The sequence below is a fragment of the Chrysemys picta genome, chromosome 3, assembly GCF_011386835.1.
Source record: "Chrysemys picta bellii isolate R12L10 chromosome 3, ASM1138683v2, whole genome shotgun sequence".
NCBI lineage: Eukaryota > Metazoa > Chordata > Testudines > Emydidae > Chrysemys > Chrysemys picta.
This window is the reverse complement of record NC_088793.1, coordinates 135730155-135743109: the sequence shown is the minus strand read 5'-3', so window position 1 is coordinate 135743109 and position 12955 is coordinate 135730155.

Here is a 12955-nt window from a genome sequence, read left to right as displayed (position 1 = left end):
TTTGTAAGATGATATATTTGTTGTATATGCACCATAAAATTGGCTAGGGTATCCATGGAATAAACTGCTCAGCCATGTGATAAACTGCATTTATTATGCACCTTTGACCATGTTTTCTTCTGCTCACCAATCAATCTGCTCCAGGGCTATTCCTAATATTCTGAACCACTGAGCAGTTTCAAAAAGAGACCCTTTAGAAAAACCCTGCCATAAAAGTGTTGCCCTCTTTCCCCCAAATATAGAATTACATACATGCCTAGAGACAGAGATTATATATACTCCACCTATAGCACACTACACACTTATATCAAAACCTGATGATCCGTTTAAGACGGCTGGTCTAACCTATCTCGGTTATCATGCACCATAAAGCATGCATTGCTATCGTTCTAACTCAGAATTTGCTACTTTTATCTTAGTAAACCAGTTAAAAATATGTGGCTGACAGTAAATTTACTGAAAAAAAATGATCTTGCTCTTCACCTAGTGCGGCTCTTAACTACCACTCATATTTTACAGCTGCACATCGTTTTTCATCCAAGTATCACAAAGAACTTTATGACCATGACTTGAGAAGCCTGAAATCAGAGGGAGTTTTTAGAGTGCAAGGGATGCAGTTACACCCCTGAATAAATTCAGCTTTTCACCCCCTCAAAGAGATAGAGAGGGAAAGTTTTGACTGAGGTTTCTACAGGACTACGTAACCACTTACTGTTTGACTTCGTCTGGGGTATCTGCACTAAAAAACACAATTGTAATTGTAGTTCTTCCCATTCTGTAATTGCTATGTAAATTAGACAAAAAGTTTCAAGTTGTGAACTGAAAGAGTCCTGAAATTATGCTTTTTTCAGTGAATAACCAGAAAGAAATCAAGGTCTCTAAAGTTATAAATATTTTGCCCTTATAGAGGTGAATATTCAATTTTTCTTCTTGTGTTTACACTTTTATTCTTCCCCCCCCCCCCCCCCAACACAGTTTATGAAGAAAAAGTGATGCCATCATCATGTTAAAAAAATTAATTGATGGTTGATTTTGTGCATAAGAAACTGGGATGTGAGTGGTCACGCCTAGCGACTGGAGCAGGAATCAGTAGCCAGGAATCACAGTCAATGGTCAGAAACAGAGCTAGAGGCCAGATGCCAGAGCCACGGGGCAGAGCCAAAGTCAGATGTCAGGAATTGGAGCTGAGGGTCAAAGCTGGGTTACCTGGAGGCTGGAGTGAGGCAAGGCAGGGGCAAGGCTAGAGCAGGGTTGGGTCCAGGGCAGGAGCAGGAACTATTTCAGCTGTGGTCAAATGCTTTGAGCAGCCACCGAACTACTCCTGCTGCTGGGCTTAAGAGCTGCTCGGCTGACTCTTCCCACCAATCAGGCAGTCTACTACAAACCAGCTGTGCTCATTCCGTTGCCCAGAGACTGGCTGTGCTGCAGGCCTGAGTCCCGACAATCGTTCTTCAATGAGCAGTTAAACATTTTGTTTTATAATTTAAAAAAAAATCAGTGTCCATTATCACACTCATTTTTGATTGTATGAAAATGATACTTGGGAGGTTTTTTACCCTGTAAAGGCTTTTTGAGCGGTAAAAATGCTAAACACAGTGGAAATACATTTCTCACTTCCACACTATAAAACAAGATGTTATTTCCCCTTGGAGGAATAATAGTGTCTTTGTGATATATAGAGATGCATGAAATAAAATAGATGATTATGGACTTGGATAGGTCAGGAGCTTGGTTTTTATGTCAAAAGTAATTTTTAAATAGATATCTATGTCTGGAGGCACTCTCTATCACTTCTGTTCCAAACTGCTAAAAGTGCATCCATCATCCAACAAAATTGTTATGATACTGAGAGGCATGTTCTTCCTGTTTACCCTGAAGAAAATAAGAAGCAGTAGTGAATAATATGGAAAGAAACCCAGTTCCATACTAATAAAGATTAATTAAAGCAACTTCTGGAGTGCCAAAAGACTGAGTGTTCAGAGGTGTCAAAGTTTTTCTTTAACAGTTTCTACAGCAGGTCACAAAATCTCAGTGAAACATGAAGACCTGTGGTGATCATTCAGTGAGACACATGGTGGCTGCTATTTTATAGGTGGGTAGATGCTCTATGTTTATGTGGCAAGGAAGGAGTAACATGAAATATTCATGCCTATAAGGATAAATATAGCAATGTAGCTTGAAATCAAAAGTTCAGAAAAAAATAATGGGAGACAATTTTCACAAATATATAAAGTATAGTGTCTTGGAGATGAGGAGAAAGAAAAGGTATAACTAAAATAAAATGAATAGGCCAAATTTATCCCTGGGTAACTACTGGCTGCAATGGAATGACATTTGGGATGCCCTTTGCCTAGAAATTATAATATTGATTTTTTTTAAAATAATTAGTTATGAAAAGGTTTTGCAAAGAAAGAAATCGCACCAAAGCCATTTTACCTGCTCTAAACTCTGCATGTGAAGGGGAGGGGATAAGAAAATATTAATATTTATATACATTTTCACAACAGAAAATAAGCTGAAGCTTTTCATTGCTAATACCTAAATTTATAACATTTCCTATAGTTATGAATTGCAATATAATTTTATTACTATTTTAACTAACATTAAAAAACATTCATTATCTTTGTAACCTTTCTGGTAGGTGCTTCTCCCAACAAAAGGACCAAGATCACTAGAATATACCTGACTCATATCACCAAGATTTCATCCTAACGGAAACAACCCTGCAGGGCCCTGAATCTTGGCTAACTACTCAGGGCAAAGGGGCAACAATAGCAACACAGAATCTAATATAGGACTAATTGAGAAAAATCTAATATTCTGGCCATAAATTAGCAGCTACAGCCTTTTCCAGTCACACTGCCTGTTAAATCTGCCCATGGGGTACAGTGGCTGCTTCCCTTTGAAGTATCTGCCCTGAACAGCCACCAACCTGTTCCAAAGACAGAGGGATCGGGATATGGGAGGAAAAGAACCAGAGCCTGCCTGTGTTAAAACAGAAAGTCTAATGAGACAAGAGCATGGATTACACAGATAGGACATCAGGCATTTAGTGAGCAGGCACAAGTTCAAGTGACAGATCATCTACCCAGAACAAATCCTCTTCTGGTCTCAGGCCAGTTCCTTCTACTGGACATATTTATACATTGCAAAAAACAACAACAAAGTTGGCTGCCTGGACAGAGAGGGCAAATGAATGAATCGACATGGAAACTGAGGTATCTTGTCATGCCTACAGCGCGATGACCTCTTTAGATCCAAGTAATACAGCTTGCACTGCTGCTGCCTGTGATTTACCTGTTATTTTGGGATAGGGAGATGTACGTTTTTAGTGCTGCCAGTCAAGCATTAAATTCCATTTCCCCAAACATTCCCACCCCAATATCTCTGAACACAATTGTAGGCATTATAATTCTTCTTCTTCTGATCTTCTATTGAGAAAATAAATCATAGGATAAGCTTTTTCAGAGAAAAGCAATCTTTTAAACTTGTAGCTCTTCAGCAGATACAGATCCTTCTTTACCAAAGAACCAGAATCTTTTCCATCATTATAAATTAAATTTGGGGAGAAAAAGATAGATATGTTGTATGGAGAGGGGTAAAATGTGGCAGTACTGTCATGTTCTTAATTTTCTGTTCTGGGGGAAAATGGTATTTTGATTAACTTTAATTATTAAGACGAGCAGATTGTTTCACTCTGCCAAAAAGACACTGTAATATTCATTTTTCATTAACAGCATTTTTAATATGATGTGTGAGATATACCCACACAGATGTTTATCAAATCAGTGCCTATGTGGGGGATTTTAATAAGCCTGATCCATAGTATCTCATAGATTACATCCATTCATTATCTAATGTCTTGGCCAATTTGAATCTCAGTTCCCTAAACAATCTGCCTCCAGCTGTTATCCAAATTTGTCCTTGCAAAAGGTTTTCATCAATCCCGAAGAATTTCAGAAAACAGGCTAAATGTGTTGTATGATTAGGATGGGCATAGATAGACAAGAGGAAGAAAGCATTTGTAGCAGAAATAGTAGCGACTTCAATTCAGCTATATGTAAGGCTTTCCCTGTTCAGTAAATCACTTAAGCATGTGCTTAACTTTACACAGATAGTTAAGTCCCACTGAGGAACCTAGAGAGTGTTTAATTAATTTATTTTCCAAACAGGTCAGAATAGCAACATCATAATGATATTCTTTGGATTTCCCCCCCCCAAACTTAGTGAAGCTTGTACTTAGCCAATGCTTTCTAACCAGTACATTCACAGTCACAAAGCAACATTTCGGAAAGTCATTTAACTAACTGTATTCAAAATATGAAGGCTGAGCCATTTAGTTTGTTGTGATTCAGGAGAAGACTGCTACATCAGCTTATTGGAGAAATGGGATATGGGCAGTAATTGGAAACCATTATACTTTTAGAGTCCAGAAGTGCTAAAATAAGATTAATGGTATCACCTTAAAATGTAAAACATTGCACTTAATAATATTCTTGATAAAGTGCACTTATGTACATCATATTCAACTTGACTAGCTAGGAATGCAAAGGAGAGGGTTGCCAAGAATTCTATGCAACTGATGACAGGAATGACAAACTACTTAAAATAATGAGAATACTATAGTCCAAAATCCAAGAGAATTAAGCCATAAAATTGTAGATCCAGAAGATTTCTATTAGTCTCTTTGTTCCTATAGACAAAGCGGATAGCTACCAAATACCCTTACTTCCTCTCTAGGCCCCCCAATCTCTTTCAGTATTCAAACATACTAAAAGCTCAGTCCTTTCTAGTCCAGAACAACTATCTGATCTCACATACTTCCTTTCCAATTGCTTCTTCTCTCACCCCATTCACAAACTCTCTCCCCAGCTTAGTTTAAGTAATTATTGGTGTTTTTGTCTCTTTAGAAAGAAACTATTTCACATTTAAAAAATTAGTTCAATGAAATGAGATTTTCTGCTTCTCCCAAAATAGAATATAGTTTAATATCAAACTAAATTTCCCTTTTAATGACAAGTATTCTTTGGCCACTAGGATTGGTGGATAGCAAGAGTGCTCTGGGCTGCCATATTCTCAGTTACCCTGGCACAACCCCACTGCCTTCAAAAGGTTCTGAGAAACTCAGTGATTCACTGAATTCATATTGGTCCATCCCTTTAAATGAGATGAGAACTTGGCCCATTGTCAATAGAAATATTCAGCAGTGATTAGAATGTGGTCATATTTGTTTATGGTGTATACTTATCATGTAACACACCAAATACTACTAAAGGGACTTGTTTAAAGCTTTAAGATTTTGATCTTGCAAGTCGCTGCACCACCATTATAGAAAGTCAACCAGGGTTCCACCCAGGTGCACCACTGCATCTGCGTGAAATGAACTGAAGGATTAAGATTTAAGATCATATTTCAATCCCCCTCCCCCCTCCCCCCCCACACACTTTAAATTAAACCAGTTCTAGGACCCTTGCGCCTTTGTAGAGCTCATTGGATGATTGGGACCTTGAAATCAATGGGGTTGGGCACCTAAATCTATGAGGATTTGAGCCTTAGATCCTACCATCTGTGATAGGCCCACAGGCTGATACTACTGGCATTGATAAGGGCTTCTCAGTTGACATGCACAAAGTGTAAAACTCTTGCCTGACTCCAACCAAGTGAAAAAGAGCATTTCAAGAGATTATTCAAACGAGCTAAATTGTACAGACTGCATGATTGAATGTATTCACTGGGACCTATCTAGACCTATTGAAATCAGTGGAAGTTTTGACATTGACTTCAAGGGGATCATGATTGTGCCCTTAATCAGAAAGTAGCATGGCAATTTGTGGAACTTAATGAACATCTAGATACGTTTATGTACCGAGGTAAAGTAAAGAGCCCTTTTCCCAGCCACTCAATAATTTACAGGAAATACTTCACCTGGAGGTCACTGCTGTTGTTTAAAAAAGAAAAAGGAAGAGAAAAAATTAGTTTTGAGAAAAATTAAAGGTTAAAAATTTAGTAAATGTTGCTATGAATATGGTTTAATATATTAAGACCCTGTTCTGTCTTCAGTTAGATGGGAGTTAATTCCCATAAACTTCACTTGCCATTTCATTAAGATAACTGAGGGCAGAACCGGACCATTAATCTATTCATGGTAAAAGTGTGAATCTTTAACTACTATGAGAAAAGTCGAACTTCATTTTTAATGTTCCATTAGGTTCATAAATTGTATTATGCCCACCATTATTAACACCTTTATTACTGCCACCGTATGACTCAGTGCAGAAAAATATCGAGTTAACTTATCCTATGAATACAACTGCTTTAAAAAAATATTGATTTATTTAATTTCAAACTTTAATACTTTTGAAATGAAGGAAAACCGGCCTTAGAGTAAGCATTTAGATCAGAGGTGGGCAAACTTCACGAGACCATCCTGTCCAGCCCTTGAGCTCCCGGTCGGGCTGCGGGGCTGCAAGCTCCTGCCAGGCAGCGTGGCAGGCTCCAGCCAGGAGGTGCGGCTACCAGTCCTGGTGCTCTGAGCGGCATGGTAAAGGGGTGGGGACTGAGGGGGTTGGATAAGGGGCAGAGGGTCCCAGAGGGCAGTCAGGGGACAGGGAGCGATTGGATAAGCGTGGAGTCCCAGGGGGCCTGTCAGGGGGCGGGTGTGGGGGGAGGGATAGCTCAGTGGCTTGAGCATTGGCCTGCTAAACCCAGGGTTGTGAGTTCAATCCTTGAGGGGGCCATTTAGGGATTTGGGGCAAAAATCTGTCTGGGGATTGGCCCTGCTTTGAGCAGGGGGTTGGACTAGATGACCTCCTGAGGTCCCTTCCAACCCTGATATTCTATGATTCTATGATTCAGGGGTCAGGGCAGTCAGGAGACAGGGAGCAGGGGTGGGGTGTTGGATAGGGGGTGGGGTCCTGGGGGGGTAGTTAAGGGTGGGGGGTTTCAGGAGGGGCAGTCAGGGGACAAGGAGCAGGGGGCATTGGATTGGTCGGGAGTTCTAAGGGGGGCAGGAAGTGGGAGGGAGCGGATAGAGGGCGGGAGCCAGGCTGCTTGGAGGGCTGGGTAGGGAAGGCTGTGCCTCCCCATACAGTTTCGGAACCCCTATGTGGCCCTCAGGCCAAAAAGTTTGTCCACCCCTGATTTAGATAATAGATTTTTTGCTTTTAAAATTGATGTATGCAATTCTACCTCTGGATCTTAAAAATGCTGTTTCAAGTAGGACTCTGTTTTGTAATGATTCATTATTTGCGGATCTGCCAGATATCAAGGAGTTTAGAATACCTGCTTAGCAGCATCAAAGATGATCTATTGAGATGATTTCTTAGCATTCAAACAAATATTGTTAGCAAATTAAATACATGACTTGACTCAGTGGTAGTTGCTGTTTCACAGTCTAGATTTTGAAATGAAAATATATGATTGACATTTCATAAAAAAACTTGGATACAGTGGGTTGTGTGACTGGGCATCATCCTAACTAACAGTGTCTCATAAAGCAATACTCCTTATATTTTGTATTATCAACTTGCACTCTACCCTTACTTAAGTCAGACAGCACTTATGGATCTCAGGTCTAAAACAAACCATGCCAATTCTAATGAAACAATGCAGGGGAACCTGTCAGTTTTCCTCCACTCTGGACTTTGTTCTCCTGTGAGTTTTTAATGGGTGGGTGCAGCCTGGCTCTAAGCAAGCATTTTCAGATTTGCCTCCATTGGGTAGTGGATTTCATTTTATTAAAAACTTAGTTTCAAAGAGTTAATTATGGATCCAAAGCCTGCTCAATTGTTCTGAAATGATGTAGCTCCATTGACTTCCCAGGTGCTATGCCAATTTACGCCTGCTGCGGATTTGGCTCATTCACTTAGTTATTGTTTCCAAGTCATTTTTTCTTAGGGTACAAGGCCTCCAACTGGGTCCATATTAATTTGTATCAAATTTGACCAAAATTCAACTTGACAATTTGTAATGCATGTATGGAAAGGAAGGAATTAAACTTGATGCATACTAGTTGCAATCATAGCTCACATTAAAATGTTTTTTTATATTTAAATATTTAGTTTCAGACTCAGTCCAATAAAGAGATTCAAATTAGACTCAGTTATACTTTGGCAATACTATTTAAGTCAGTATATTTGCATGCATGTAACTGATGACAATTTAAACTTTTTAAAATTGCCAAGCCACTTTATTAGTGTTTTAAAGCAGTTTACTGTGTATGCAGCAGTCACATTTATTGTGCAAAACCACAGTTTTAGTGACAGCTCTATATTAGAGTCACTAAATACAAGATTTCATCTGATATCCATTATGTTTTCTACATTAAAGTGTTTTTTTTTTTAAATGGTCTAAAACTGATGCAAACCAAAAGCTCTAGACTATTGAATAATGCATGTTTCAAAAAGCCTGCCATAATATATTTACCTGAGTAACAGCTCCAGTCAAGCAACTGCTCTGGAGGTTTAAAGGTCTGTCATATGTAAACAATCTGCAACAGTTTTGAAATTGCATTTGTGGTCAATTTTGTGACTTCGGTTCTGTCATGTCACCACTTTTCCTTAGTTCTTTTGTGTGTGTGTGGGGTTCATAGTTCAACTAACGTAAAAGCAACATAGTGAAACCAGATTTAAGTATTTTAAGAATCTGATTTAAACCCAGAAAGGAACAATATTTTTTGATTTGTTTAGCTATTGATCCAGATTGGTGATTCAGGCGCTTTCATTCATAATGTTTTAAAAGAGCACATTGACCATTAGGATTATATATCAAGTTAGGTATATAACCATCATTTTGGTTGTTTAGATTTTCTAAATTTATGTCATACTCTGAACCACATGGTAATAGCTTGAGCTGGTCAAAAAAAGTGTGTGTCAGTTATGGAATTGACGGCACCTTCGACCCATCTCTGTCTTGAAGTGCACCCTCCTAAGATATCAGGCCTTCACCCGCCCTGGTGTGGAATCTCACTATTTTCCCACTTTCATATACTGAGTCCCTAGGTTACAACACTCCTGTTTACCAAACATGGTAAATCAACAGGCCCAATAGGATTTGGCTGCCCCTGCATGACTTACCTTGGCTAGTGAGCCTGGGGTAACTTTGAACAGCTTCTGAGTCACAAAATAAAGTATTATTTAATCTTAGTAATAGGAACAAAGCATAACAAGAAACAGGATTTTAACATATTAGGCAATATGCATCTCCTACCTAAAGCTTAGCATTTCGCTATAAACTTAGGCAGGTCTAGCTGCTTAGGATCCATACAGCAGGGCCTGTGTCTGTGTCACTCTGCTCTCCTCAAGTAATACCCAGGGTTGGTGCAGGGGTGGAGCCTCAGGGGGAAGGGGTGGCACTGGGGGAGGGGCCATGGTTCAGGTACCAGTGGCCCCCTCACTTTTAGAGACCTTCTGCTGTTCCTGGTAGCACCCCCACCAAGTCCCTCTCCCAGGTCTTTGGGAACAGTCTTTTCATCTGTTTCAAAGCTCTTTGTTTCAGTTTTTCTACCTGGAATGCCCCAAATGCCACCACCTTGTGCCGTGCCAGATTGCTGAAACCAGCATGGATAGGGGTTAAACTTCAAAGACACTAAAACCTATATTGCCTTTTGAGCACTGCTGATTGGGTTATCTATAGCCATTGTCTGGTTACTTGCCAGATATTCAAAAACTACCCAGGTCTGAATTAATCCCTAGTAATCCTGTAGCAAACTAATAACAAACAGAAATATACAAACAGAACATATAACATTCATTATTAGTCATCTTCCAATTTCTTCACATTAGGTTTCATTTTTTTTCATATTTTTTGTCCATTTTGTTCAAAATTTTTCATGAAACTTTTCATGAAATTTTGGTGGAGAAAATCCCCTGATTTCATTTTTTTTTCATTTCCCCCTTCCTCCCCACTACAAAAATATTTTAAAAAGTAAAAAGGCATAGAAAGTGGGATTTTTCCCCACAGTTTTGAACATTTGGAAAAATAATGCATTTTTCTTGAAATTTTTCATTTCTAGTTTTCCTTGAAAAATTCTGTGAAAAAAATCATCAAAACCCCATTATTTTCAGTAAAAACAAATCTGTTAAAAAAAATTCAATATGTTCTAATAAATGAGTTCCCTCTCGACCAGTGACAGTGCTAATAAATCAATAACCTTATTAACTATGGCCAAACTTTTGATACCTATTTCATGTGAACACCCAAAATCTAAGGCAGTCAGAATTAAAAACCAGTTTTGAAAATGTGGCTCTCTTGCTCTCTCTCTCCGTGGCTATAATTGTTCTTATTTCGTTAAAGCAGGTAGGCCTCCCTTAGAAACAAATCTCAGAGGAAAATGTAACAGATACCTGCTTTTCATTTTATCTTCTTCAAATGAGAAGCGTTCTTCTTGTGGCCACCACTGCCACCCAGGTTAGCATGCACAGCCCTCCTATTCATGATGAGTATCTTTGACACAGGTGGAACTACGCCAGAAGATGGAGTGGAAGAGCAGTTAGGAACACAACTGCTGAGAAAGGAGATCTTCACATACTGAGTTGTGCAGTGGCAGCAATGAATTGATACCGGTTTGGGTTCCCTTTGCAGCCCACAGAGCATAGGGGGCATTTATATGAGTAGCAATGGGCCTCTAACCATGCTCCCTCCTGGCCTTCACTCCCACAAACCCATAATTCTTCCCCCCCCCTCCCCTTCCCAAGGAATTTTCTCTCTTCACAAATGAACTGGATCACACCTCTGCCCACCCAAACGTGGGCTCCTTGCTACCCACCTTGGCCCTGGTCCACAAGTTGCCCCTTCAGTCTGAGGGATTTGCAAAGCACTACAAGTTGTGAGCCTTGTCTGCTCCCCCATTGTGGCAGTTGTAGCCTGTGCTTCACAGCTGGGTTGCGAGTGGGAGAGGCAGTGTGAAGGAGCATTAATAGCCCCAAGGCTTAGATATCATCTGTCACACCCCTTTCTGGATCCTGGTTTTGTCTGGAGAGGATATGTGAAAGTTATAGCTTCAGTTGCGGGAGGAATGCAGTTGGCAGCTGTGCACCTACTGCAGCTCCTCTATTGGTGACCAACTGAGCCTCTCTCTGCTTTCCCAAAATCCCCATAACCACCACACAGTTCAGCCTGCTTCCTTAGTTTAGGAGACTCAATGTATCAATATAACAATAAATACGGAGGGAATTCAAATTTAGGGCAATTTGTAAAGACAATTTAGCCTGAATAAATATTACAGGATTGGGCACTCCAAGCACCAACTTCAGCATGTCAGTAAAGGGATCTATGTCATCTTCATGTAGATATTGTACTTTTCTAAATGTACTTTATAGAAAAGGTTCAGTAGATAGGTCTCCTCAATAATTCTGACCCTACAGCATCTCTTGCCTGTGATCTTTTGTCATTTGTACTGTATTCGTTTGAGTTACATTGCATTCTTTTCAAGGCAGGGATTGTCTTCTTAAATGTTTTAAAATACTTTCCATACCTCTGGTGCAAGGTACTTCATGAAAATCCTCTTACACAGTATTCACAGAACAATTTCATTATAAGTGGAAACAAAGTATAACCGGAATTGTAATCTGCATATTGCCATACCCTAAAATAATTCCCGATTCTCATTTTACTTCTCTATAAACAAAATATCACCCTATCCAAGTTTGCTGTGGATGAAATTAATTCCAGTTCAGAGGATCCGAGCAAAACTTCCCATCCTACTTAAGCTCAAATCCTGAGCAGCGGAGCACAGCTTGAATATTTGGATCTGAGTTGCTCTAATGCATTGGTGAGTGGGGAAGGTGCACTGCACAAGTTATGACCCTGCCTCCAGGAGCCTGCAAATTAAAACACAAAGCAGGATCAAAAGAATCAGAGAAAGGACAGTGATGTCAACTTTTGACAGATACATGGGAGTGGTGACAGAATTATGTTTATTTGAGTTAGGCCTGGTCTACCCTAAAAAATTGTCAACTTACCTATACTGCTCAGGGGTGTGAAAAATCCACACTCCTGAGCTACATAGTTGAGCTAATCTAAGTCCTTGTGTAGACAGCATTAGGTTAACGGAAGAATTCTTCTTTCAACCCAGATACCATCTCATTGGGAGAACCCCTCCTGTCAGCATAGGTAGTCTCTACAGTGAAGCACTGCAGCTATAGTAATTCAAGTGTAGACAAATCCTTAGAATTTGCAGGTCTTAGACAACACATAGGGAGTTTTGTCATTGAATTCAGTGGGGTCAGAATTTCACCCAGAGATTCTTAAATGAAGAGAGGGTGAATGACTGGAGAGTTATGTTAAGGTGGTCATTTGGAGCATAGGGGTCTTTTGTGGCATAGATGACAGCCAAGAAAGACCTGAAGATGAGATGGAGGGAAGAAAATGAAGGGAGCAATGAGGCTTTGCAAGTGATTAACATTATTCTAGTAATATGTTGTCTCAGTGGTTAAAATAGGTTGAAGCTGGAGGGGGAAGTACTCATTACACCAGCTATAGAGGACAGTAAGCTGTGCACGAGTGCAATTTACCCAAGCCAGGGAGAGAAAGGAGAGCTCCCTGTGCTTTAATTCCTAGGTATTCCTTACACTACCTACAAAGTAAGATAACACTATCTCCTTGAAAAGGCCAGTTTTTTTAAAAAAAAGAAAGGTTAATGTTAGCCATTTTACACACAAACATTGGGCTTAACTGTTGGCAATGACTGCAGTAATCCCTGCCTTTGCAGGACCACCAGAATTTTAACTTTTCTCTCCTCTGAGTACAAATCATTTAAAACGGTCTTATTGAATAGGGTCAGTTCAACTAATAATTATCACACCAATAGCCCATTAATAGCAAGTAATTAAATAAGTGTATCAATGAATTCTAAGGGGAATGAATCTGTTATAGAGAGTGTAGAGTTCCAAAAGAGATGGCTGAATGAGAATTTACATGCATCTTTGAAGGCAGGTGTTAGCATTTGTGATAGGTG